At 44.8% G+C, this 27439-nt stretch overlaps 2 long non-coding RNA genes and 1 pseudogene across 2 annotated transcripts in view; 2 read left to right on the top strand and 1 right to left on the bottom strand.

Moving 5' to 3' along the window:
- LOC135919312 (uncharacterized) overlaps nucleotides 1-27439 on the top strand; it is a 188607-nt gene that overhangs the window by 15147 nt on the left and 146021 nt on the right. The gene's annotated exons all lie outside the window — the stretch shown is intronic.
- Nucleotides 1-27439, bottom strand: part of LOC139056372 (uncharacterized) — a 61915-nt gene that overhangs the window by 20449 nt on the left and 14027 nt on the right. The window lies entirely within an intron of this gene.
- Nucleotides 15730-21693, top strand: LOC135919300 (uncharacterized; annotated as a pseudogene).

Here is a 27439-nt window from a genome sequence, read left to right as displayed (position 1 = left end):
CATTGGCGTTCCAGCTACCTTCGTGCATCAATGCGTAAAACAGCATTTTCTTTAAAAACTAAGAGCAATAGAGAATTTTTGCCGTAAGTTTGATGGCCCATATCTCTAAACTGGTGTCATTCACGAAATCACCAAGCACTATTACTTAGGGCGCAGGGCATTCCCGTTGCCACATCCTAAATTAAATAGGCCGCAGGCGGTTACATTAAGGCTTCTGCAGACACGGACGTACCCTAACCCTGTCATCATGAATAAAATTAATCCGGACTGCGGGGTTTCAGTCTATTGTAGTAAGTGTGGGGGTTTGCTCGATTTACAACACATGCTATGGCGCTGCTTGGCGTTGGCCGGTGATGGTTCTCGAGGTGAACAGTGGTGGCAGCGAATGCTGCACAGTGAAGTGCTGGCGGACCAACTCAGGGCTGTCCAGAGGGCCCGTGTGATAGCAGAGGGGCTCGGCCTCTCTGTACCGACGTGGGAGTGGCCCGCATCAGTCCCAGACTGATCCCTCAGGACCTAAATAAAGTTCTTCATACCATACTAAATTTGTTTGGGTCAGTATGTCTTACACACTCACTGGCTACAGTTAGTAGATTGAAATATGTGCCATAAAGTAAATGAATAAAATGTAATTAGCGTGAATATAATAAACATTCAATTATGGATTTTATTTTCTTAGAAGAAATGACCGCCTCATCGAGTAATGTTTATCAAGGGTCAGAATTGTGCTATCTGGCACGGGCAAGTGTTAGAAACTTGGCGAAACTAAAGATAAACACCATGTTTGCACAATAGAACGTGTTTACAAAAATAAGGTTAAAAAATAGGACGGAAGATAACAGAAATAAAACAACAATAAAACAACTTCCGGCTTTACCTGTGGGATTTCGAATTCCTCTAGAGAAAATAGCCTAGAGGAATTCGAAATCCCACAGGTAACGCTGGAAGAAGTAAAAAAAGCCTTGGAAGATATGCAAAGGGGAAAGGAAGCTGGGGAGGATCAGGTAACAGCAGATTTGTGGAAGGTTGGTGGACAGATTGTTCTAGAGAAACTGGCCACCCTGTATACGCAATGCCTCATGACCTCGAGCGTACCGGAATCTTGGAAGAACGCTAACATAATCTTAATCCATAAGAAAGGGGACGCCAAAGACTTGAAAAATTATAGACCGATCAGCTTACTGTCCGTTGCCCACAAACTATTTACTAAGGTAATCGCAAATAGAATCAGGAACACCTTAGACTTCTGTCAAGCAAAGGACCAGGCAGGATTCCGTAAAGGCTACTCAACAATAGATCATATTCACACTATCAATCAGGTGATAGAGAAATGCGCGGAATATAACCAACCCTTATATAGAGCTTTCATTGATTACGAGAAAGCGTTTGATTCTGTCGAAACCTCAGCAGTCATGGAGGCATTACGGAATCAGGGTGTAGACGAGCCGTATGTAAAAATACTGAAAGATATCTATAGCGGCTCCACAGCCACCGTAGTCCTCCATAAAGCAAGCAACAAAATCCCAATAAAGAAAGGCGTCAGGCAGGGAGATACGATATCTCCAATGCTCTTCACAGCGTGTTTACAGGAGGTATTCAGAGACCTGGATTGGGAAGAATTGGGGATAAAAGTTAATGGAGAATACCTTAGTAACTTGCGATTCGCTGATGATATTGCCTTGCTTAGTAACTCAGGGGACCAACTGCAATGCATGCTCACTGACCTAAAGAGGCAAAGCAGAAGAGTGGGTCTAAAAATTAATCTGCAGAAAACTAAAGTAATGTTTAACAGTCTCGGAAGAGAACAGCAATTTACAATAGGCAGCGAGGCACTGGAAGTAGTAAGGGAATACATCTACTTAGGGCAGGTAGTGACGGCGGATCCGGATCATGAGATGGAAATAATCAGAAGAATAAGAATGGGTTGGGGTGCGTTTGACAGGCATTCTCAGATCATGAACAGCAGGTTGCCATTATCCCTCAAGAGGAAAGTATATAATAGCTGTGTCTTACCAGTACTCACCTACGGGGCAGAAACCTGAAGGCTTGCGAAAAGGGTTCTACTCAAATTGAGGACGACGCAACGAGCTATGGAAAGAAGAATGATAGGTGTAACGTTAAGGAATAAGAAAAGAGCAGATTCGGTGAGGGAACAAACGCGAGTTAATGACATCTTAGTTGAAATCAAGAAAAGGAAATGTGGCATGGGCAGGACATGTAATGAGGAGGGTAGATAACCGATGGTCATTAAGTGTTACGGAATGGATTCCAAGGGAAGGGAAGCATAGCAGAGGGCGGCAGAAAGTTACGTGGGTGGATGAGATTAAGAAGTTTGCAGGCAGGGCATGGCCACAATTAGTACATGACCGGGGTTGTTGGAGAAGTATGGGAGAGGCCTTTGCCCTGCAGTGGGCGTAACCAGGCTGATGATGATGATAATGATGATGAATTGCTATGCAGGACAGTCTTCGATTCGCATCTGAATTCTTTTTCTTCCGTAGCAGTAAGTAACGAGGCGGTAAAAAACAGCGGTCGCTACCGAAGGACGGTGATGACGTGATTAACACAATTATTCATCTACATTATTTTTGCACATGTGTTATGTGCACATGTGTTAAGCTGTTAATACCAAAAAATAAAAAATGAATGTATGAATTATAGAAAAAAACGTAGCTTTATCCACTTGTTTTTTCCTCTGCCGACTGTTGAGAGTTGCTTCATTGCACAAAAATGAATTAGCACTGTAGAGGAATGCCACTCAAATGAACTAATTTTGCAGTCTCTTTCGCCTCAACTTTAGACGTGAGAGATCAACTTTTCGTGGTGAGAATGGCCGCAGCTCGCCCAGCGACGAGGTTTCAATTGCGCATCTAGCAGCAAAGTTAATCGAGAGACGTGGATCAGTTTCCTTTTCTTCCATTTCACGCGCAGGTTCTTATAACACACATTGGGATGCAGATGGAACGTCTTTCGTTATGAGTTTAGTCGATCGCAAACAGGTCGGGGTCCGCTTCGCTCTGTGCCGAGCGTAAGACATGGCCACGCAATGTCTCCATTATACAAACAGGGTGTTTCAGCGAACGCTTTCAATCTTTTTTAGAATTTTCTCGTGGCAGATAGTACCATTCTAAATGTCCATGAACTGGTTTACTGAAGTAGGCGTACGTTACTTGCACAGAAAAGTACATAATCAGCTAATTAACAAGAAAACCACCGACAATTACGACACTCCCTAATGCGCACTGTGAGCGCAGCTGTACACGCGTTTCCATTTCGCGATATATCGGCTGGCGTGAACAATCTGCCCCGTGCGGCACGTTGCAAACGGAGTGAAATGTGCCTCGACTGACTCGCTAACCTGGAGATCGCGAGAGCCAGCGCGCGTGTGACGCGTGGGTGCGATTCACAGCAGCCACCTCCGACAAATCTACCAGACGACACGCACTGCCCTGGCACCATCTTGTAGCCATCGTCGCCGCATCCTCCTCTCCGCTTGTTCGTTCGCTCGGTTACGCCGCCGATGACGACGACGACGCTCGCAGCAGTAACAGACGCCTAAGAACTGCGCTCTAAAACAATCGCCAACCATGACGATCTAATCAAGAGCGAACGAGACCGAACCAAGCAAAGCAAGTAAGCGCGAGCGAAAGCTGACGCGAGCAGACGATAGTACGAAACGAGCGGTCCGGCTGAGACCAGATGCATCGAGCGGTCGGGTCGGTTCGCATGACAACAGTTCCCCGTGCACACGTCACTCAAGGGCCCGCTCTCACTGGTCTCCGCCGTTCGCGGCTTTCATCTCCCCCTCCGCGTTCGCTCTTTCATCTGTCGCTGCGCTCGTTCGCTCAGTTACGGCGCCACCGCAGGCGCCAACGCTCGCCACCGGAACAGGTTACTAAGAGCTGCGGTTTAAAATTCACCAATTAGTCTTTTAACTAATTGCCTTATGGCACATGCTGCAATTTACAAATTCTGTCGGGTGAGACTGCAAGGCATATCCACTTGAAAAGAATTGTGTGGATGACACTACTTATGAGATATGCACCGTCAACCTTTCGGTTAAAATGCACTATCGTTGCACTTACTTCCTGAACAAAACGTCGTTCTTTTTTTTGCATTGAAGCACAAATGTGACTGGAACGCCAGTGCGTTTCGCCTTAAAGTTTGGGAATCAATATCTCCAAACTGTTGTCATCCTAAGAAATCTTTCCTGGTGGATCCGCCTTGCAAACTTCTCGGCTAGAACTTGTTAATTAAAAGACGTGCCATAAGGGCAATAGCTAAAAAGCTTAACTAGTGAATTTTGTTAATTAGTCGATTTCGCATTTAAATTTTTTTGTGCAAGTAATGCCTGCCTCTTCGAGTAGACCAGCTCATGGCCTAGAATTATGCTATCAGCCACAGTTTCCTAAAATTTTCGAAAATTTTCGCAGAAACGCCCAGTATAGTCTGTGCTAGGTGCGCAATCTGATGCAGATTCTTGAGAGAATAGGCGTCACCACCAACACTTCATTGTAAACTCGCCAAAACACACCAGTAACGGAAAAAGACAGGAAAGAGATGCAACTCAGGCAACTGCTAAAAAAGAGAAAAAAATGAGAGCGAGAAGACGAAGGGTGTAGTGTTAAAAAAGGAGTCCGCTTATGCAGAAGCCGCGACATTGCCTACGGAACGAGGAAGAGGTTAAATTTTAGCTTAAACGACCCTGAAGAAAGAGAGCATCGTAAGGTCCACTATAAACACGGGTAAAACAATAAAGGACAAACTGCTGGTCTAATGTTCTCTCGTGTTTGCGCGAATAATCCGATAAGTCGAAGCATTAGAGAACGGCAAGTAGGAAGGATTTACTGATACTTCTTTTAACCGCAGCTGCGGCTAAACGATTGCTGCAGCTTCGTGTCTCGAACCAGTCATTAATGGGGAACTTGCTGTTGGGAAAGTTAGTGTTTTGGGTACACATGTATTAGTAAGTTTTTGGTACTTAGTTGCTCTAAATAAAAAAACAGCAGGAAAGTTAGTAAAGCTTGGCCATTTCAAGTGGCATTAAGTATGCAACACAACGTACTGCTTAGATAAATGTTGCTTACAATAACAAAATTAGTGTGAAATTAAGGAGATGTAAGTGACTTCGTAGCCTGATAATGAAAACGTAAGAGCATGCGCAATCATACTAGAAGAACTATTCAGTGCATTAGTATTTCCACAGTTTTATCCAGAAAGGAATTCGAAAGCAGCATTCAATGCCACTGCAGACGAAAGAGTTGGTGAAAGGGGCCGTTTCGAGTTCAGTGTGAATGGGCCACAGCCGATGACAAAGTATATTTTGTTTACACCAACCGCGGGTTCCGAAAAGAAAACTCTGCATTTAGTGTATCACGTAGCTCAGTTTTAACCACATGACCTATGAGCGACACGAGCCCGTTGCACCGATTGTGCAACAGGCTCATAAGACGCTGCACGGGCAACAGATTCTGCGAAATACCAGCGCATAACACATTCATTGCACCCGGTCCAGCGCCACTAAAGCCTCCCTAGCGGCATGCCATTGCGTGCGTGACACGACGCAATCTACACTATTGTTGTGTTTAAGTTACAATCCTCCCGGCGAGTGCTTACTTTATTCAATACTGCCGCCTTGCTATCTTTCAGACCTGTCAATTGCGCTTCGTCACTCATTGCACTTTCTTTAATGTCGCTTCAACGATCTCTGTTACCCCCAAAGTATAGTACCAACACATTAATACATGTACAACGCATTGATTATATTATTTCCAAGGCTATCTGAAGTTGTGTCGATTGTGGTTTGGGAGCGCCTGACAACTTGCACTGCCCAGCTCTAGTCTACCATCCACATCATCCGACGACGTTGGTCTTGGCCTGGTCTAGGAGCCTTGCCAAAGAAGGGCGCACGAAGCATTGATTGTAGGACTTGCCCAAATCTGCGATCCAGTGGCCGTCGTCTCGTTTCGATTGACTCGGAAAGACGACGACTGAGAAGGTGTAAACACTATAGCTCTTGCACACTCTGCACATATATGTCACTCTGCTATAGACATGCGTTTACAATTGTGACGGGTCAGGGGAAATGTTCGCTGTCCACATCGACTAGGGCCAGCGGGCGGCCACTTACGTAGCGTTCGCATGTGTCTGTTTATACAGCTGAGAGCTCGGCCTCTTCCAATCGACTTTGAGTTTGGGGACAAGGTCGTCAAACATAACGAGAGCAAAGTCTATTTGATCAGGCAACCTCTGTTAGTGCTGGCTGAGCTCATCTCAGTAAGTAAATATTCGTCCAGCCGATATTGTGCTTCTATTTTTCCTTCTTTGTTCGAGTTGGAGTTGTACAGATACATTATTACGTAAGCGAGCAATGGAAATGTATTTGTTTTGTCTGGAAACCTAATCAGTCTGCTTTAGGTATCATGCTGCATAGCAGCTGCGCCGAACATATTGAGTTTGTGCTGCTGAGGAATCGTGTGTTCCGAAGCCCTAACTACATAGCAACCGCAGTAAGCCTAGTGCTGGCGTTGACTGCCCTTTTTCACCACGTCAGTCAGCACTAAACTTTTCGGCACAAGGAAAGTAACCTTTCCTTGTGAAAGGTTGCTTTCCTAGAAGCGTAATTCAGCTTTTGTGAGCTTCTGGTGACGAAATTAAGGAGCTCCCTGTACCAAAATAACAACAACAGCACACACACGCGCGCGCACGCGCACACGCACGCGCGCGCACGCACACACACACACACACACACACACGCGCGCACACACACACACACGTGCGCACACACACACACACACGCACGCACGCGCACGCGCACACGCACACGCGCACACACGCACACGCGCACACGCGCACGCACACACGCACACGCGCACGCGCGCACACACATACACACACACACACATACATACACACATACATACACACACATACACACACACACACGAACACACGCACATATATTTGCGAGGACATGGGTTTGTGGCCCCACTTGCGGCCTGTTGTTTCTTCATCTATATTCATTTGTTTATTTCCATTAATTGATCATTTCCTTAATTCAATTAATAAGTACATGTAATTTCCCCTATGCTGTCCTTGGTGTCACTTTGATTGTTGGCTTCTTATGATATGGCTAATACACATCTGGTCCTGAGTTTCTTTTCTTTTCGTTCATGCATATATGCATATATATATATATATATATATATATATATATATATATATATATATATATATATATATTGTGTGTGTGTGTTTTAGAGAGACAGAGAGAGAGGGCGTATAGGAGAGAAGGCGAACTAGCAGAAGAACAAGAGATGGAAAAGATCGTAGGCAGAAAGGAACAACCAAAACAAAATGATAGCTACGCATCAAACTTATACCCAGTCTCGCAGGCCCGCAGAGTGAAGAAAGCGGACTATAGTCTGCGACAACCTAAAATTGAAACTTTATATGCACGCTATCAAACTGAAAAACAATTTGCATGACTGCGCCAGCCAAGTATAGGTTCGCTAATCGAGCTGACGTCGAGCGGCTTCAAGTGTTTAAAACAGTTGTTTTCTCGGCACAGGTCGGTCTTGGTGTCACTGGCCTCGGGATGGAACCTGAACGTCTAGGGAAATTTGATGGATGATTTTCACATCAATGCTTAACCTATGTAACATTTTAGCTTGGAAGAACGAATTTTACTTTCCAATTAGCAAGCATCTACATTATCAGAGCAAAGTCATTAAGCTTTGACTCCAGAAGGCGCGACTCTTTGAGAGGTGAAAGGCAAGTGCTCTGCGTTTTCATGGTGGGAGCGTGTTTGTAATTCTGAGGTTGTCACCGACTACACTGTAGTTGCCCGTAATGCAGAAATCCGTTATAACCACTGCCTGAACGTTGGCACGAACTAGCACATTATAGGCTAGCTCTTTGGACATGGGAATGCGCCGGATCTTGGCTGGCACAAGCGAACGTTAATTGACATTCGGTGAATCTCGATCGGCCAAACCAGAGCGTCTTCAGTGGTGCCTTATTAAAGCAGCGCTCCTTCCCCTAAACGGTTCCACGAGGCCGCCCCTAACACAGTCTGCGCTTCTTGGCTACAGTTCGGCGTGACACACATGCTGAAAATCACTGCGTATGTTGCAGCCAGTTTAAGAACATGCAGCAAATGAATTCTTTTTGCGTCGCGATGCCGCCACTTCCGTTTGTTAGTGGCGTGGTAAATCAAAATTGTACACGCTGTTTCGCGTAGGCCTTTCCGTTCGCATCACCTTACTATTTGCTCATACTAGTCGTTATCTACTTACTTTGTCCATGCGCAGGTCCTTCCATGAGGTTACACAGATTAAGAACGTTTCGTGCAAGGCCAGCGAGGAATATAGTCACCTTAATTTGTACTCTTCTGGCGAGTTGTTGAGCTAGAACTGCTGCATCAATTGCAATACGTGCACGAAGTTTCAGTTAATATGGGAGGAAATTTGTGAAAGCAAAGCCTCATACTTGACATGCAAGCGTAAAAAGGCTACGTCATTAGGCATCAACTGTTAAGTTGCAGTACAGTCACGTACCAGAATACCACACACAGTTTCATTCTGCTAGTATTGTTAGAAATAGTCCTCGAGTAACATGATTACTTCAAACGCCGAAGTGCTGTCTCCCCGAGATAGTGCACCGTTAGCGTTGTTTAGGAATGAAATATTCTTTTGCAACTTCCATTTGCTGAATTATTGTATCTCGCTAATTTTGTGCTGTGCTCATTATTATGTGGCTGACGGCGTTCGCACAATGTGAAAGAACCCTAATGTTAGAACGTACTGCTATTGCCACAAGATGACGTCAGCGTTGGCAAGATCCAGAGAAGAACAGTAATATGGAAGCAATATAGTAGGGCAATTCATGATGAGCGTTGAGCAAGCAGCATAAAATCAAGACTTGAAAGGAAGCAACAGCTGTTCGTGAACAGTATAGGTTCCGAAAGGCTGACTGCATCCCGAGTACTACCAGCTCAACTATATTAGAAAGAGCAATATACAAAAAAAGGATCACGAAGAATAGTTGCTCGGTGAATTTTCTATGATTTCCTATGCGCACACTGACCCGAAGTACATCGTTCGTGCACCCTCTTTTCATAGCTTTAGGTTTCAGTTTTTCGATATCCTATATTTAGAAAAGCACGTGCTCCCAAGCTGCGCAAGAGATCTTGGCAGCAGGCGTTACTATACGGACACCGTGTACATTAGTGGATATTACAAACGACTTACTCCAGAACAAAAGACATGGTTTCAACCATTTTCTGGTATAAGTCCTTATCTCCTCGTTGAAGGCGATGACCCGAGAAGAGGTCATTCTTCAAAGACACTGCGATGTTTCAAGAATAAAAGCAAAGGAACGAGAAAGAAATCGATGCGATGACAAGGAAGGTACAATAAAAGAAAAGTTATAGAGGAAAATACACTTATAACATCCTCCAGTCAGTTTCTCGTGCGTCACTTTCGCAGTGCGTGGGAAAGCTTCTAGCGCGCTCCTAATCACCCTGTCTTTTGACCGGTTATTCAGTCAGAAAATATAATCCTGTAGAGGAACTCAGGCGTGGTGTGCATATTTGAGTTTTTTTCTCAAATAAAGCTTTACACTCAAGCTAAAGTTGATCTTAGAGAAAGCTTAAATATTGAAAGACAGTGCAGCGGCAATTTTTAACGCACTCTAAAGTACAACACGCTAGAAAGGGCGTTGAACTTTATAGTTCAACTTCATATACACAATTCAAAATAAAATTTCCGCAAGATAGAGTAGCTAGGCTTTTGCCATTTAAATCTTTTCTGAGCGATGACCTTTATGGCTCCTACAAAATGCACAACGTTGCATCGTATGGGAACTCATGAAAGGGTGAAATTTCCTGAGAAACGCATTAACCACCACTGTACTGTCATTCAACCCGCGATTCAAACGGGTAAAAGTTAAGTATTTAAACGTTTGATTCGTGTGAGACGTTTAATAATGCTCTAAAATAGCGGCAAAGGCACTGGAAGGAAGCCGTCAGTGAAATAAACGTAGAAAGAAAGTAGATCATAGGCTGAGCCGAATAATATCATGCATTAAGTAACTTCGGTTCCTGATGGCCGCAGGCTTCGCTGACGGTGTGGCAAGAAAAGGAAAAATTGAAGAACGTGCTGGCAGGCTGTCAAGCAATCCGTTGCATAAGTGATATTGTGGAAGTTACAGCGTAGTCTACAAGAAAGCTCCACGTGGGATTAGACGAAACTTCAATAGCACCAGAAGTGAAAAAACTTCAGGTATGTTGCGACAGGGAAACGTCGTTTGTAGCAATGTCAGTGAAGACATGGACGTCGTGATGCTTGCATCGTGATCACTCAAGTACGTGCTCAAGCAACAACACATGTAAAAAAAAAAATATTGAGAGAAGTGCAGCGAAGCGCCTAGTTCTTGTTTTTTCGTTTATTGTACTGTTTTTCCATCCTGAAGTGGTGTCAACAAGCTCAAAAGAAGATTGCGGTAATTTGATGAGATTTGTTGAAGATAATTTGTTGATACAGCAGCAGAAGAGGGGCACGCTGAGCGGAGAAGATTTACGCTCAGCAGAAAAGATGATGAACGCTCCGAAGCCGTGTCGCCAACCCGACACCAAAGGCCCAAGCTGGAGACTGTTTTTGACTAAGCCTGGTCTGTCGCATCGCCCAGATTGTCTTAGTTGGTGCCTACACGACATGTTTTGTGAACCGTCATTAAAAAACGAATGAAATAAATATTGTAACATGTTGAACGTCTAGCCGACTTCACCTACTGTATCGCGAATTAATTTTAGACCTGAAAGAGTTTTCCGTGGAACATCAGTACAACGCACCACGTAATGACGCTTTACCGTAACGAAGACTAGACCTGCGCAAAGTTTGTTAGATATGTCTTATATCACAATATTTAAAGTTGGTTTCTCGGTGAAAGGAAAGAAAAAAACGTATTCTTCATTTTTTTCATAGTAGAACAGTCGTAATGAGATACCAAAGTAAGACGCGTAATATGTACGTGACGCGACTTTTGCCGGTGTACGGGCCAGCTAGGGTGATGTGGGATGGCCCCACACGCCTCATTATTTCATGAAAATGCAAAATGTGTTGCGCTCTAGAAGGTTTAAATATTTACTGCAATATTTGTTGTTCTCTGTGGCGAAACCGTAGAACGGTTTATTAGTCTGTATCTGCACTTACACGCATTTCAGTGTCAATTAATCTAAACCAGCTTACACATGAAGTAGAAACCTGCGTCGCAAGCTCGAACCTAACTCGACGCGCTGCCTGTGTGGCTCTCGCTTTCAAAACACGCGACCTCACGTATTCCACCGACTACAGCGGACCACGCCAGCGTCGGCTGGTGCGTAGGCATTGTTTTCGGAAGTCTGGAAAAGGAGGCCGCGAGGACAATCTCGCAACACAGCAGGGTTGGCATTTTCACGCACACGCCGTCCTGCCAGCGGAGAGTGAGAATTAAGTGGGAGCATGTAGCCTTGTCCCGGGCGTGGAAAACGGAGCTCGAGCAAACGCCTGCGTCTGACCTCGAATGTCGAGCTGGATAACGCGCATCGCGATCGATCTATTCAGAGCTGTACCTACTGCGAAGCTGTTCAGAATAGGTTAATTTGCAGAATGTGGGTTGCAACGAACTGACCTCCCCCCCCCCCTCCTCCCCGCTTAGAAGCGTGGACGGTTTTCGTGGTGGCCTCTTGGAGCCCGCTACGGATTTGACTAGTTGGGGAATCACCGTCATATCCCCGGAAGTTTTCAAAGTGGGCCAATGCCTTCTTGGACGTTATATCTTCAGCGCCTTCCAATTACCGGAGGTTTCGATAATCTCAATTTCTTTCGATAGCGCTTGTATAATTCCCAGATAAACGATGTAGTAGAATTCGTCGTTGATGAAAGTGGTGGACGTAAACATTACTGAGCCTTCAACAGAGCAATAAATGGAAGAGAGGCTTGACAATTATTAACCATTATGCGTAGCAAGCAGACAGCTAAGCTAAGAAAGCAACCTGGAAATTACCTGCTTCTTCATTCAAGTGTATAATTATTTGCGAACCAAGAATAAGTTTGCATTAAGCTTCATATTCTCATGGCGCTGTAAGCAGAGCGATTAGGATGACAGTCCTAAATGTGGAGAAGAAGCCGGCGCAGGACTCTTATCCGCCATCTTGGCCGTTCTGCAATAATTTATAACTAGTGCGCAAATACATTTTTATTTATCTCTCGCCATGTATATTTTGATGGGATGTCGGCGCTAGACGTAATTCCACAGCATACTTGTTCTGGGCCATGTTGCTGGGTCGATAGACTAGGCCACTGGCTGAACTGCTATACGCCAGCATTGTCGATCATCTTTTGTCTGCCTGTCGACCCTGGAACCTTCTTCGGCATTGACGCCATCCACGAATGACTGGGCACGTACAAACGTGTCACTAAGTGCAATCGATCGATCCCGATAACGATGCTCGTCAATGTGGCTTTATGCCTCAAGGAGGCAGCGCGGGTTTGGAAGACACGAAGAGCAACCGACTAGCTGGGGCTTCTGCGAGCAGAAGCCATGCCACTTGATCGCCAGGCTGGCTGATCACCATAGCGCCGCTACGAAAGAACTGTGCTGCGAATCCGGCGATTATTACTGTTTATCTGGTAAGCATATATGAACACCTCAAAAAGAGGACGAAAATCAGGCTAGCAATTGTATCCTAAAAAGGACGTATTTATTTTCCGTGGTTTCTTTTAATTTTAACTTTTTTTGTTAAAAATAGTTTTTCGCGATACATTTTAGGCGCATTTTGTTAAATATTTTTTGCAATATTTTTCTTTGCCAAGTGACGAGGAGGAGCCGGTGGAATCTAAATGCGCCAACCGCTCCGATTTCATCAGTTCAACAACAACAACAAAAGAAAGGGACGCCACGCCCAGTGACATAGCCAGCAATTTTTTTCGCGGGGAGGCAGAGCCCGCAGCAGACTGAAGGCGTAAAGGGGGAGAGGAGGGAGAAAGATGGGGCAGGGAAGGCGCCACAGTAACGCTTAAATTTCAAGGGGAAGGGCACATGCCCGGTGTGCCTCCTCCTGCTTACGCTAATGGCCACACCCACCAACTCGGATAGGGTAGAAAGAAAAGCAGGAAAGAGAAAAGGAAGGCGTAAATACGAATTAAATCTGACAAAGAAGTGTTCTAAAATTACTTTCATGTATCTCTATACGTGTGACAAACATGCTCGAGTCTGTGGGAGCTTAGACCTGAACCTCAGCACGACGCGTGTGATGCATGCGCCAATCACGCTACGATGGAGGCTGCACTTCTGTCTTTCTTGCTGGGCATTTGTGTGTATGGACAAATCCCTGCTGCGCGAAGGTTACACAGCGACACCCACGACAACGGCTGACGATTCGGAACATCCCTATTCAACTTTGACCGTCACGTATACATTATGGTGCATCAAGTATACCGCTTAACATCTGGGCATCCCCGTTTTAAGCCCTGCCTGAAGTGCTACGGGTACTTCAGCTTTTCCACTCCACAGCGTGTTGCTTACAGCGTCGCTCGCGGTGTATTTATCGGCAGTCAGTTCCTACATAAAGACTGGCAAGCAGAAACTCTGCTTTTATGAAGCGAGAAATCGCATAATCCTTGACACTACAGATACTTATAACTAAAGGGTCGCAGACAGCTAGGAATAAACAGAGAGAAATACATGCACACAGCCGCACACACAGACACAAAGAAAAGCGCTCGAGGTCAACGGGATTTCGCAATTGATTATTCAATATCAGCTCATGGCTGTGACGCCTCCGGTAATGCGCAGGAGAAATAAAAAAAATGTAATTGCATTGCAAAGGCATGCAAATATTGAAGTTAAATGCATTTACGCTGCAAACGCGAACGAGATCTTGTTAGTGCTGGCAGTAACGTGATAGACGGCGTCTCTGTGAGGGCATCGACCATGGCAGCCCAAAAAGACAGCACCACGCGAATATTTATTACGTTGATGCAACCCCAACGCAAACTTCTTTGTTGCGTCCTTGATGCGGCGCAGTCCTGACGCAACATGCCAAGAGCCGTCTGCATCCCCTGTGGATCGTGTTCCAGAAACTGGGCCCTCTTCTGCGTCAGCGTTTGGGTTCAGCTGATGCATTCGCGCGCTGAAGTCGTTCTTCAGCGCGCGAAGTTCGTCTGGAAGCAAAACTACGGTGAATAAAGTGCGGACTCATTCATTTCGCGGTGCGTCTATGCGATAAAGAAAAACTGTTGATCTTATAGGTTTACCTACATTAAGAGAGTATTAAATTCCTTTAAGGATTCTATAAGCGATGAACGTGCGTTGAGCGCCTGATTCATACATATTAAAATGCAGTCTCCCTGTTCACGAAATCGAGCTGATATCGCCCTTTGGTGCTGGCCTTTGTCATAAGGACGTAAGGACGTCGTTCCATTCGGGCAAAGGCTCATTTTAAAAACAGTAGTTCGTACGTTTTAAGGGGTATATCGGAAGCACCTGTTGCGCATGCTGAATTCGTGCATATGAAAATGAAATAGAAACAGTAGATTATTTCAAGATTCACTTCGTTCTCAGAAGAAAAAGGTTGCGTATCGGGGGCCAAATTCGTAAATATTTTCCATCGTAAGAATTGGTTTGTGAACGCCGGCCCTGAATTCGTTGCATTTACTTTTTAGCTGAGCTATGAACCATAATGTATCTGCAGATGTTTAAGGAGTCCAAGTACGTGAATAAATTTGACAAATTCATCGGCTTATAGGCAAAGACGAAAACACGCAATGTACTTCGATAAGTGTTTTGCGACGCTCCTTGTTAAAAACTTTTGATCAAGTAAGGCGTATTTCACGGGGCGTCGGCGAGGACGAGACTGTAGGAAAGTCATGAGGAACTTCTAGTATTGATTGTGCGTTAAGCGCTGGTACCGCTATTTATAATTATTATTCGGTATGCAAACAAACATATACGACGTAAAAAAGGAAGACAAGGAGGGAGCAGGCTGGCAACTACCAGAGAGAAGGACGCAGCACATGCTTTAGAAAGGAACAAATAGAAGCAGAAGTTGAAGGTAAATTAGGAGGAATGTGAAGAGGACAATAAAAGTCGCAATTTCACCCGAAAGGCGAAGCATCGATTGCGATAGTAAAATTAGTGGTATCTAGTAAAATTAGATTAAATCTTTATCGGCCGTATAAACTTGCGAACATAGACATAGCAACTGAATTAACAAGGGCGTCACGCGTCTACAAGCAGACACGAACGCATCTCGCTCGACGACCGCGGAAACTCGCTGTCAAAGCGCTTGGAGTGAGGAAACGCGGCAGCAGTAGCGATCGCATTGACCCTCATTCAGCCGCTCGCATCAGCACGAACTAAGTCGCGAATGCGTAGTGAAGCGAGGACTCTGTACCCGTCGCAGATGCCTTTCCAGATACAACAGCCCGGCCGGGCGCGCACGGCAGCCCAGACCACCCGGATTATGGTACGTTCACACTGAGGAATCCGGCGTCTGCAGCGAATGGAATTCTCCTGCCGCCGAAAATCGCGTAGTTCACACTGCTTGCGGACCGCGCCGCCGGAAAGACATACAGCGCCATCTGGCCCATAAAGTGCTAACCTCCAATCAAGCGCGGGATATCCCGGATGTTCGCGCGGCTCGAAATTGCGCAGTTGTCTCCGCTCGCGTAGAGTTCGTGTGTTTATGTTGCGTGTCTCCACCATTACTTGGAAAGACAATGATGAACCCCGAGCAAGAAGAGGCAGTACTGCTCGGCCTGTTGGCAAGCACCTTTCTGGCGATGCATGACGCGCAGAAGCATTCGCCGAAGAGACGGCGGCAGCGGCGTTGGTGGGTTCGCCCAGCTCTGCAAGAGCGCGAACAGCTTGGTCACGCCACACAACTGCTACCCCTCCTGCGAAATCGCGACGTGGAGTACTACAGAGAGTAAGTGGAGATGTATTGTTATTTGTGACATTCAATCACGTGCAGTTAAATACTTCGATGTCGCTATACGCACTGTGTTTTGTATTCCTAGGTACCTGAGGATGCCTCCACGTTCTTTCGACACGCTCGTGCAGCTCGTCGGACCACACATTCGGAAGAAAGATACGAATTTCCGAAAAGCGATCAGTCCCGAGCACCGGCTTGCGCAAACTGTCAGGTAAGATGTCGAAAACACATGCACATGCAACCGTTGAGGACGCTTTGGCTCACTGAGAATTGTGTAACTGAAAACATGCATTCTAGATTTTTCGAGTGGTTTCAATGAACCTGCCAGAGTGTCTGCTTGGAATTGCGTTAACTAAATACGGTTCATGTGGTGCTGTGAATGGCATTTAGGTATGTAAATATTGAGCAGATGTCAAAAGCATGTTTGTCATAGGCAGCATTTCCTCAGCATAGGCGACACTTTTGTTGTTTCATGGCGCCTGAGAATAAATGTTTATCTCGCCACGTTATTATTAATTGTAACGTTGCATAAGTTGTCCTAAATATCGCAATAAATTAGATATTCGTACGTCCAACCGCATCACATTTGATTTATTTGGCCTTGATCAAAATGCAACCGATGTCATAGCCACAGAACAGGCGAGGCAATGTGCAATACAATGTACTTGTAAAGATGCGCGTGGCTTCCCTTGAACATGCAGATTTTCCCATGTAGATAACCTTGCACCTATATGGAATTGTGCACACTCTCTGAATTTCTTTACATTTTTCTTCAGATTCTTGGCTGCAGGGGAAACGCTCCGCTCGTCTTGTTTTAGCTTCCTAAATGGACGCTCGACAGCTTGTGGCATTGTGTCGTCGGTGTGCCAGGTGCTGTGGGACGTCCTTGGCCCTTTGTACGTTGCCTGTCCATCAAGTGCAGATGAGTGGCTGCGGGTAAACACGATGTTATTACATGGTCTTCAATGCACGTACTTTGTGATAGCACGTACATAGCTGATATGTCATCTCTGCAATGGTTGCTTTCATTGATGTGGCTCTCGCTCACAGGACAGGGTTATGCATTCTCATCTCGTGTACCTTCATCCTTCAGATTGCAAATGATTTCGAGGAGCGGTGGAACATGCCCCACTGCGTGGGCGCAATTGATGGAAAACATGTTGCCATTGAATGTCCTTCCAAATCGGGAAGTGAGGACCGGAACTACAAAAACTTTTTCAGTAAATCTCTGCTTGCCATCAGCGACGCCTGCTACAGGTACTTGCACGGAATTGATGCGTTACTGGTACTAAAATTAATCATTGTCAGCACAACCTGGTACAATTATGCTCATTGTGACGTAGAGTTCAACAGCATATTGAGGATTTGTTTTGAGTGAAAGGCGTGTGCTTAGGTTTAGGTGAATAGTAAAGAGCCCCGGCTGATCAAAGCTAATCCGTGGTCGCTGACCACGGCACGCCTTGTAATGATATTGAAGTGTTTACATACAAAACCCCAGAAATTATATTTGAGTATAAGGTAGTAAGTTTGCTTACATGTGTATGTGCAATTATTGCAAAAAGTGTGCATCTCTTTCAAAATACAAAAGAAAAGGACACCTTACTTAATGTAGGCTGCAAAGTTGTATCGTTGCTTTTGTGTTACATAGCTTCTTTTCCTTAGCCTCTACTTTGCGGACAACCTAACAGGTTCAAAAATTCAAAAGAGGAGTGTTTTTGTTATCTTCTTCAGATTTCTGTACGTAGAAATAGGTCACCATGGCAGCGACTCAGATGGTGGTGTGTTCAGCAGAAGCAGGCTACAAGAGGCCATTCTTTCCAACAAGCAAGGATTCCCCCATGATGCACCATTGGGCAACGTTGGCAACATTCCCTTCTACCTGGTGGGAGATGAAGCATTTCCCCTTAAGACATACATGATGCGGCCGTAACCCAGGAAAAGCAAGTTTAACCTTTTCATTACTTTGCATGCTCGGCAGCATTGTTTTAATTATACGTACCTAAAGCTGTTTATTTTCCTAATTCACAGAAGAATGAACAGCTCAGAACACATTGTGATTGCATTGCCCGTCAAACACATGAATGAATATGTTCACCGACAGTGCTTATTGAATGTAGGTGCTTCAAAAAAGGAATTGAGCTTCAGATGATCACATAGTCCTTGAAGGTGCAATTTGCTGAGCATTGCACTGCAAAGCAAGCCTGCATTGCTGCAGTCTTGCTGCAGCAGTGTTACCCCTTAGTGGATATGGTTTTCACTGGACGTGTGCATATCGGGCTGTAAATATACAGCATACACACGTGTGAGTTAGCATTGCAATCTTTTTCCAATAGAGGTGCCTGAAGCACTTCATTGACATATTTCTACACTTTTGTTTCGAAGGCCATTTCTATGGTTTTCCCTACTTTCCTGAGGAAGCATTTTCTTGATACATAACCAGTACAGTAATACAAAAGCAAGTAACGATGCACATACTGCTCTTCCGCCTTGTTGCTTGGACATTGTCACTGCTGTTACAGAAAATGTTGTTTTTGCAGCTCATTATGTGCCTAACTTGTCATGCAGGTCTTCACCCATTTTTGCCTGCTAGCACAGAGGAGCAGCCATTAGAAGGTGGTTCTTCATCAAGCCACTTTGTCGAGACCCACAAAAAAAGGATCTTCAACTACCGTCTCAGCAGAGCCCGTCGGGTCATAGAGAATGCCTTTGGCATAATGGCACAGAGGTGGCGCATCCTGCGCCGCCCGTTCAAAGCTAAGGACGAGAATGTGAGAAGGATTGTCTCTGCTTGTGTAGTCCTGCACAACTTCCTGCTCAAGGAGTCCCCCACTTCCCGATCTGCATACTGCCCTCCTGGAACAGCTGACCATGTAGACTGGCAGGGAAACATCAGTGAAGGGAGCTGGAGGGCCGAGGACAGCAGCAACAATGCACTGCCACCTCTGCGTAGCACAGGCTGTCACTCAACCAGGTAACGAAGTTCTCATGTGGCACGTTACATAATTATGGAGAACTTCCCAGGAAGCATGCAAAATCATGACTTTGGGTAGTCCACTGCTTGCTACTGCTACTCCTGCATATGCATAATTGTGTGATACTTCTTTCTTAAGAGCTGCCTACAAAATGCGGGACGACCTTGCCAAGTACTTCGTCACTGACGGCCAGATCCCTTGGCAAGAGTCCATGATCATGGACAGAACACTGTACAGTGGTGAGTAAAAATTTTTTTTATTGCATACTGAGGGTGTTTAGGCAAAATTAAGCAACAAAGCTAGTTTTGACACATATCTCTTTCCTCCTTTGCTTCCATGACTTTTTCATGCATGACCTTCTGTAGTGCTGTTATCGCATCTATCTGCTGATGTGTATTCAGTAAACGCAGTTGTTGAGCAATGGTCATGCTAAAGAAGTATGGCAAGTCGTGCGCTTCTTTTGATGACTGCGATGACTTGACTGCACGCAGTTGCTGCAGGCACTCTGACGCAATGTCTACGTGCGACACTGATTGTGCAGATCTGAAAAAAAAAGAAAAATGGTGTACACTTGAGCAACATAATCCTCACACTGTGTGTGCGCTGATCTTACCTGGAATCAGTGCATGAAAGTCTCGGGATCTTACGGGGCCTGTTCACCCAGAGGAGAAAATTTAAGTGTACATTGTCAATCACACGCTGTGCTAAAAATTCACATATCTGTGGATAGAATAGCACGCATGCATGCGGACTTTTTAAGTGATCCTAATGCAACTACTTGCCTTTCAGTTTGAAATGCTGCCTCTTGGTCGGTATCTCCACTGTACCTTGACCTGCAGAAAAAAATGCTGTTACCACATATAGAGTGCACTGAACCTAAACAAAAGAATGAAGTCAAGCTTATTTTGGGGGATTTTCAGGTCAACACTCTTAAAAACATTACTCTCACCTATCTGGTTCTGTGACTGCAGGTGTCGCGCAGCGTGGCGGCGATCCTGCTCGGGAAAGCTCGTCTATGGAGCTTGCATCGTAAATGGTATCCTCAAGCTGGCTGTGCTCGATGACCTCCGTGCTGCCTTCCATGCCTGTGCTTTGGCGAAGCACGACTGGTGTTCTGTGTTATGTGTCATTCACCAAAAAAAAAAGCACACGAAACACTTTTGAGCTTCAAATATTCCTCACAGCTTTGTAGAATATTGTTTGCGTGAAATGAACATGGACAGTTGCTTTATTAAAGCAACGCAAAATTATGTAGGGCAACTTGAGAAATAAGATCTTTCAGTGGAATTTTCCAATTGTGTGCCATGCAGTGATGAAAATACCTACTGAAGCCACGATACATTGAACTCAGTGCAATTTCAGTGCAGTTATTTGGTTCTGTTGACATACGAGTCCATTTACCCTTCAGGAGGGAAGATGAGCTGAGCTCGTGGAGCGCATAATTGCAAAGGAAGATAAGTCACGAGACTAGCTCGTTAAGTGCTTCTTTGTTATCCGTGCAGATTTGCAGACTACTTGAGCTCCTGTAAAGGTCTGCGCTTCTTCCAGAAGGTATGCATGTGTTTTATGCTTCTATGTAACGGCACATATTGCAAGGATCTGCTGAAGAGTAATGTTCACAGTGCAGACTCCATTTTGTTGCTTTCCGTCTCCATGAAAATGGGATCTTATGTGGTACAAGTGCGTGCTTCAAGTCGGGATGAGAAGGAAATAAAATGTGTGGAATGTTTGAGTTTAGCGTCGTCTAGCCAGAGAGATTGATTTGGCCTTGGGCAACAAGGTTTGCCTTGTTAAACTGTTAAAAAGTAAATGTGTTATTGTTAGACATTGTCCTTTTCAGCTGCAGGCGATTTTGAACTGGCATCAGACAACACAGGTGTGCAGTAAAATCCCCTTTCAGTTGAGTGGATAATATTTTATGTTTAAGTAAGCTAAACCGTTCTGATGAAAAGTTCCTGCACATCGTTGCTTTTTATGACCACTAAAATTGTTTGCCCGGATAGAAAAAATTTGGGCTTCATTGCAAGCTTTCTCTATTTCTTTTGTCCAAGTGCTGTGAGAGGTGCCTTCCAACTTACCCTTCACGGCTCGGGAAATCAATGTTTGTGCAGATGCTGAAAAAATAAAAAAAATGTGATACTTATGTTTACCACGCCATAGGTTACGCAAGTCGTTTCATAGCCAGTTTCGAAAATATGCTACTGTTATTATTCATCATGCAAAAATCATCTAGTAGTACTTCGCTATTCATTAGTGATTGTTCCTGCACATGTAGTTCATCAGAGCAGTTACTCGTTAAGTGTTGTGTTTATATTATGCAAAAATGAGGATGTGGCCAACATATCAATACTTACGAAATATTTAGCTTTGCCATCGCATCATGTGTGCGTGTTGCTCTGAGTGTAACTGCATGACTATTGACATGTTCACATCGCCACTTATTCATCAATCTTTGCACAGTTATTTACAATTCTTCCCTTTACATGGTCACAGTGTTTATTCTCTATGCACACTGCGCCATCACTTGTGTACTACTGTTGTACCTTGATGCCAAGCCATTCATTTCCCTCCGTTGCAGTGCATTCAATGTACATTTTGCTTGCAAATTAGTTGACCAACTGTGTGTATGTAAAATAAAGAGCATTTTGTGTATATAGGATGTATGCATGTGTTTTTTCCTTTGTAATTATTTTGTTCATATCCTGCTTGTAATTGACTGAAATTGAAGTAATAAAAGTAGACCAAAACAGTCATGCTGAGCTTACATCGGTTCTTGCATCACCGGGCCCATCAAAGACAACATCGCTTCGAAATGAACCCATTTCACTGTCGGCACGTCAGCCGCACCTGCTCCACTTCTCATGGAGTCCTTTATTTTGTTCCGATACTTCTGGAACGTGTCCTTTAAGTTTTTAAATTTGTTTTGTGCTGCCATTCCTGCAAAGATTTCATTTTTTATTGACACATACATGCAGAGGTTTAGCATGCGGTCAAAGATGTAATTAGCCATTCACAAGTGAAATCGTAACACTTCCTTATATCGGTACCATTGACATTTACTGCATGCACTGTTATGCCAATTAATAATGTAGCTGTGGAATACTGTGTGTGCAATGTTAGGCTACACATTCACTGAAAAGTATTTTCCTTGGAGAATGTATACATATAAAAACAGATTAAATCAAAATACCATAGTGCGCAATGTATTTATATTGCCCTATGACTCGCCTGCCTTATGTCTTGTTCGACACGCCGAAAGGCAGCATCGGGAAAAGGCATCGCTACAATATCCATGGCCCTGTGCTGTTTAGATTCAGAGAATGTAAACAGCGCACTCGGCGCACATGTGCACTCGGCTGGCAGGCCGTCGAACAAAAACAAACGCGTTCGCTAGCCGAGCAACAAGCGTTGCGACTTTTTTATGGACGACTTCAGAACTTTTTTGATACCCTAGCGCGAAGCTCTAGCATCGCAATGCGCAGCTGGTACATGTAAATGATCAAGGAACAAAGATCGCAGAACACGCACTTACCACTCAACCCAAGCTCGCGACCGATCTTCTGCCACAAGTCGTCCTTTAGCACGTTGTCCTTGTGTTTCAAGTGGCGCTTATCGTAGAGGACTGGGTGGTTGCGCACCAGTTCGATGAGCATTTCAGATGTCGCGGCGGACTTCGATGACTTCGATGACTGGGACGACTGCGACATGACGCGAGACTCGGCCGCCATCTTTGGAAGTTCTGTTTTGCTCTCCCCGATTGGTCAGCGCCGCGCGGCGGCGAGGCAATCCGGCGGCAGCTGCCGCAAAAATCGGTCCGGGACCGATCGGCGCGGTAGGGGCTATTCCGGCGGATTTCGCCGCCGCCGAACTGGGTTCCGCCGAACTGGGCGCCGCTCCTGACGCCGAATGTCTCAGTGTGAACGGGGCATTAGAGTGCCCTCTCCCCCATCTCTGCCCTCCCCCGAATCCTTGCCTGCGACGGAAGGCGGCGCGCTTCCTCCGCGATTTCGTCCTCGCAAGCTTTCACTCGCAAATACAGCATTCGGCAAGCGACGACGATGTTATTACCCTTGGACCTAATACAGAATACCACGGCGACGCCAACGGCAGAAATGTGCCTTGAGTATCCATATAATCGCTATCGCAACGAAATTGACAGACAACAAGGACTAAATTAAATCAACAACAAAGAATAGAATGCAGCAGCAGCGGCGTTTAAATTATGTGGAGAATACAGCCGGCGGACGGCGAAAATAATAAAAATAAACAGGGATGTTAACGCGAAGTACGCGCCAGTTGGCTATCTCGCGCTGGGGGCGAGAAAAAGTGTCAGAATGCATAGTTAAAAAATGGCAATGTTAGACTGTAAATACACAGGCAACATGTAAACCCAGAAGCCTTCACTACGCAGTCATTGCGGGCTACAGAGTTTGGCCGACGACAGAAGCCCCAAGCATAGCTGTGTAGTCTATGGTTGCGCTGCTAAAAAGGGACACATAGGGATACTGACGCGAAAGCACGAAACGAAAACACGAACCTGGTGCGAACTTTGCTTCATGCTTGCGTGTCAGGGTGTGTGCCCCTTCAGCAGCGCTACCATACACCATGCATTCATGCCATGCTAGACCCCATCGAAGCCCTTCTAAGCTCCCAGCATTCGCTTTCAGCGTCCGTGTCCAGCGTGGGAACACCGTTCGTAAGCGGGCAATTATTCACCCGACTCGGAGTATGGCGATGGTGGACTCTTTTTCTCGTCGTGTAAAAGACAGCGGCTGAATTAGGCTTGTGTTTTATTGTTGTCCTCACAGACAAAAGTGACAATTTGAACACACTGCCAGACCATCGCCGCCACAATTGACAACGCACCCAATTTTCGCTCCTTCCTTACTGCAAAACATAAATAATAATAATAATAAATAAATAAATAAATAAATAAGAGCACTAGCGTGTGCCGTCTCACAGGCATCAAGATGTCATTCAATGCAGCCTATATATAAAGATAACGACATGTGGTTATCATTTGTAGGGCTCTATTTGATTTGTCAGAGAGGTTAGTTTGTCCTCATTGTGCTAGTCATTTATGTCATCATGGAGGCAATGCTGCAACTCCGAGGCTCCACTTGATGTAAATTGGTTCTGCCAAGGAGTATGCAGAACTGAACAGGATATTTTAGTATTATACAACCATGACGTGTATATGGGCATAGACGACGACTTAGTGCTCCCCGCCACAAGCGACAATTAATCAGACCATCGCACTAATGTGCACCAATTCATTAAGTTTGTCTGTGACAGACAGCCACGTGGCAGTCATATGCAACAGCCGACGGCGGCCACACCAACGCTATCCGAGGTGACCATGACAACCACGAAGCCACTTGCCTGCGCTGGCGCATTTTATATAAAGAAAAGTTTAAAGGCCAGCAAAGAGCTTGTATACGTAGATAAGGGTATAGCAAAAAGTGGTTTTATAACATTCGGTATAAAATTGCACAAAGAGCAAATTTGAGATCTTAGCACAATGAAGAGTATCTAGGAAAGAGTATAGGATCACTTTGCCATTGCTACGAAGAGCGGCTCGTACGAGGCTTTGTTTCACAGAGAACAGAGCTAGAAGGCAATGTCCTGCATGTCTTACTTCACGGAGCTATTGAATCAAAAATGGATACTGGCAAGCTTTGTTCGTTGCATTTTACGTACTTTACTGTGAAGAATATCAAATGACAGTTTATGGTCGAGATGTGATGGAGCCGTGACCCTAAATACACATGCTTCTCAAACCTAACAGATGTATTTGCCTCTGAATTTTCAAGTCTCCTAGAGCGACTCTTCGGGGCACTTATCAGTTTACTGCCGTAGCTTAAAAGCCAGCGCCGTAACAGAGACTTCATTAATTTCCTTTTCCTTTGATTTAATGTATCGTAAGAGATGTCGGCGGCTCATTGATTTCTAGATAAAAACACAGCAGTGATTCTTGCACCAAAAAAATAAACAAATAAATAAATGAGGGCAGAAACAATGATAATGCACCATGGCAGACTCTTCTGTGCATCCTTACTTCTAGGAAGGAACAAAAATGATTATGGGGCAGTCAGGGAGTGAAATGAAAATCAGGAGTCGGTGCAGAGTGAAATGACGGCTTATGAGAAACGGATGAGGAGATTGGCCAGTTGTTGATTGTGTCGGAATGGAGAATGAGAAACACAGCTCGGAAGCTGATTAGAAGAGCATCGAAACAACGTAGCTACTCGTAGAAGCTCCAGATTTCGCGCCATTCTTCGCAGTTCTTGTTATCCCTAGTAAAGTGCAGTATCGTGCATTGGGTAAGCTCGCTGAAAGAAATTTCTCAAGACTAAGGCGTTTCTCGAAAGTTAAGAAGTGTGTCAGGTCGTAAAGTTACGTCAGTTGCAAATAGAGCGTCAACGTTTGCCTCTTGGCAAACAATTTCCTTATGTACTAGCACAGAATAAGCGGCCAAATGGAAGCGAGTGGAAAGTGTAACTGTTCTTTCATATTTTTTTTTTCAATTAGTAAGCGTCTTCTCTCTATCTCTTTCAATAAAAGTATTGAATCAGTGCTATACGGTTCACGATTCAAAACATATGACAAGAAAACTAGAACTATAAACAAGGAAGCACAACAGTGACCAGGACAGTGGTCGTTCTCGGCTACAGCGCCAGCATCGCCCTTGTCCACTTCGTGGTTTCTTGTCTCTGTTTCTAGCCCGCTGGCCGAACTCCCAGAACTATTCTTGCACTTGAGTCACGGGGACCCTCCTTAAGTACTGTTCCATAAGCTAGGCCGTCACTATCCACCATTCCAGATAGTCCATGCCAATATGAGCGGGGCCCACCAGATTGGATAACCTTATCTGAGCAAACGTAAGTGAGGAGCAACTGCAGTGACTTTGCTATTTCTCATTGTTCCCCCACCGACAAAGCGACCAGCCACTACGTCAGCAGCGTCGGAGTCCGTCTGCGAAGGGAAACATCGATGTCGCCTGGTCGTTTCTTAGAGCAATGCGACAAAGCCTATCCTCTTAGCCGACTGCTGGGCTGTCACAGACGTGAATGGGACAGGGATGTATGTTTCCTTTCGTATAACAAACACACCCGTATAGGGCGGACACGCATTACGCCTAGGTTCTTTCCTTTGAAAGCGGCGCGATGACCAAATGCTACACATAACACCGACGCTTCAATTAGGGATGGAAATTTTCGTGTTCTCTGATTCTGCCACGTTTTCTTTGAGGTAATAAGACTGACCATGACATCACTTGGAGCCACTTTATGTACATGTTTGTCTAGCTTTCAGCTTGCACACGTCTTGATTGAAGAGCCTCCACAGGAAGTGACCCAGGCTAAACACAAAGTCAGCAATACTGTTCAGTACTGGGCCCGCAGTTCATCCTTCCCAGCATGCTAAGCGAGCCATATATGTGCCGTTGTCTTTGAACTCTTCCACAAAAGCATAGTTTGCTGCAACATTTATGTACTCAGGAGCCCCAGCTTCACTAAAACTGACTATGTAATTAAGAGCATCGAAAATATAACTCGTCGCCATCATGGAACGAAATTTGAAAGTTTATTTATCATAGTTTTCAATTCTATAGATTCGTCGTTGAACCTAAATCGGTTTTATACTACATGATAGCTTACCATCACTTTCTAGAAGTTTATTCTGTAGATTTTTCAGCAATCACTTTGAATGCATGCTAGGTTGAGACCTCAAGAGGCTGACATAAAATCAGTTGGCTACCCTTTCACTATATTCAGCATTGGGGTAAATATCTTAACGCTGAGACGAATTGCGGTTCAGAAACTAGAACTCATTAAACTACAGAATTATGTGTCACCTTAACATAGGAGTCAGAGCCGAAGTAAGCAACAGCACTATACTATATTGCAGTCCTCCTGCTGCAGAATATTGCGTCATCACTGTTCATTTCTGAAAGGTGCGCTGAAACACTTCTTCGACATTATAAAAAGACATTGCCGATCCAATAGCGAGGTTTCTGTGGGTAGGTGAGCCACACATTATTCCACTGGATGCAGCGGAGAATTTACAATCTCGTGTCAAAACTAGTCGCTTGCTCTCGCATCTGCAACGTCGTCATCAAAATCAGTTGGCAGACCAATGGTATTGGCTGTTTTCGTAATCGCGAGAACATTCTGAGTATTACATAATTGTTAATTTTCGAGAAATGGTCGCTTCCGTCCTTTTTGCCTGAATATAAACGACTGTGGGAAACGGCTCAGGCTTTCAGCGGCATGTACTTGGTCGTGAACAGCAATTTAGATGATACGCCCACAGCACAAAATTAAACGCACTTAAGCTATGAGCCTGAGTCAGCGTTCTTGGATTTTGTGCGACTAGCTACTTCATCTCTTTATTTTTTTTGTCGCAAATGTATTACGCGATCACGGTTCACCTGTGTGCTTACATTATTGACAAAAAAACGCGTGCATTTTAGAACAGCTTTTTCAGAAGT

The sequence above is a fragment of the Dermacentor albipictus genome, chromosome 2, assembly GCF_038994185.2.
Source record: "Dermacentor albipictus isolate Rhodes 1998 colony chromosome 2, USDA_Dalb.pri_finalv2, whole genome shotgun sequence".
Taxonomy (NCBI): Eukaryota; Metazoa; Arthropoda; class Arachnida; order Ixodida; family Ixodidae; genus Dermacentor; species Dermacentor albipictus.
This window is presented reverse-complemented; position numbering and strand designations above follow the sequence as displayed.